The sequence below is a fragment of the Rhinopithecus bieti genome, unplaced genomic scaffold (genome assembly GCF_001698545.2).
Source record: "Rhinopithecus bieti isolate Rb0 unplaced genomic scaffold, ASM169854v2 scaffold_31173, whole genome shotgun sequence".
Classification (NCBI taxonomy): domain Eukaryota; kingdom Metazoa; phylum Chordata; class Mammalia; order Primates; family Cercopithecidae; genus Rhinopithecus; species Rhinopithecus bieti.
Genome location: NW_016813861.1, coordinates 2425171 through 2427301, shown reverse-complemented (window position 1 = coordinate 2427301; position 2131 = coordinate 2425171).

The window sequence follows — 2131 nt, the reverse complement described above, 5'->3', positions numbered from 1 at the left end:
TTTTTTTTTTTTTTTTTTTTTTTTTTTGAGACAGTCTTACTCTGTTGCCCAGGCTGGAGTGCAGCGGTGTGATCTCGGTGCCCACTGCAACCTCTGCCTCCTGGGCTCAAGCAATTCTCCTGCTTCAGCCTCCAGAATAGCTGGGACTACAGGCTCACACCACCACGCCTGGCTAATTTTTGTATTTTAGTAGAGACAGGGTTTCACCAAGTTGGCCAGGCTGATCTCAAACTCCTGACCTAACTTGATCTGCCCATCTCGGCCTCCCAAAGTGCTGGGATTACAGGCATGAGCCACCGCACCCAGCCTCTATCACTCTTTTTAAAGCAAAAAAACAGTTGTCCCTCCTTTTCCCGGGGTTAGATATTTGCCATCAAAATTTAGGTACAGCTTTAAACGAATACACACACACACAAACACACACACATACAAACACAGTAGGGAGCAGTGAAAAATATCTTATTTTAAGTATTCCTTAGGTATAGCTTTATAGTAGTAATTATGGCTAATATAACAACTCTTATAAATACCTTTATTTATCATTTTTCCCTTTCTAGAACAGCTGACTTCATTTGCTAAATCTCATATCACCATACCTCCCAAACTGAGCCTTCAGTACAACCTCCTAGACTTGTATTTTAATGTTCACCATGATTACCAAGGCAATAAAAGATGCTGAAGTGAATTCTACAGTTATCAAAAAAATTAATTATACTTAATATACTATCAATATATTTGTTGTGTTCTGATTCTTTGAAAATAATTGGTAAACCGTATGTGTTTAATGTAATAACTTTCTACTAACCAGAATATTTAAGGAGCCAAAACATGATTTTCCCACTATCTTGGAAAACCAAGTATAATGTCTTCAGTATGTAACTAAGTTAAATATGTAATTATGTAATGAAGTTGATGACATTATTGTGCCATAGGTATTTGTTAAGTTCCACTTTCTCTCCAGAAAGAAGCCTGAGGGGTTTTCTTGATTTAAAGCAGAGTACATCTGGGATCCTGAAATTTCAAACCAGCTAATGAAGTTGAGGCTCTGTATTTATTCCAGAAAATCAAATCACTTTGTTTAAAATGAATGTGAGCATTATGTATTATTCCATTAAAGGAAGTCTCTGAGGGCAAGAGTAGCTTTCAACCAGATTTACAAGTTAATAGTCATTAGCAAAGGACTGTACACATTTTCCTAGAGAAAAATTATACCACAATCCTGTTTCCTCTCTATCCCTCTATGAACACTGACTAAGTTCAACAACTGCATTAAAAGTCTCTGTGATGGAAGGGCTTCTGAGAAGGGAATAAAAAAAAGAGAGAGAAAGTAAGATCAATTTATCTAATTGAACACCAAAGCACAGCAATTCATTCATTCATTTATTTATTTAACAAGTAAATTTTGCTATATTTTAGAAAGTATCATAAAATTTTCAATGTCACAAATTATACAAAATGCAAAAAATTATGTTGTGTGTGAAATTGTATTTAAACATATAGTATCTGCCCAAGTGCATTTAGAAGAATACATATTATTTAATGCTGAGCATGTTCTCTTCTGCTCAATCCTACTCTCTTGGGAAATCTGTACTTTAGATAAATTCTAGTTTAACAAACCTAGATCAGAATTCCATATTGAAAAAAAAAGGGGATTTGTTGAACAAAAGTATAGTTGCTCCAGTTGTAGTTGAAAGTCCTCCGGATTTTTTTTCTCCTCGACCTAGCAGTAGACTGCCTCCAGGGGGCACCAGAGTATAGCAGATTTCTATCAAAGTGTAAAGCTAGTTGAATCAAAGTCAGTTTCCCGGACATAAAGTAGGCCGTGGGTAGAGTGCAGTTGCTAAAGAGAAAAGTACATTGTAATTTGTTCACCTGTGCATTATTTTCATCGTCTTTTAAAAATGCCTTTTTTATATTCCACAATCTGGTCCTTTTATTCAAATTTTAAGAGCAAGCAATTGTCAATGGTGATCTCTTCCTGACAATAACGTCCTGTGACAGGAAGCTACTCACCTGCAAATGTCTTATAGTCCAAGCTAAACTATAGCTCCTTGAGGGTAGATTCCATTCATCTTTGTGTATTTCTCCAGCTCCTAGCTAAATATAGTAGTGCCCCAAAATTTTTTTCTCT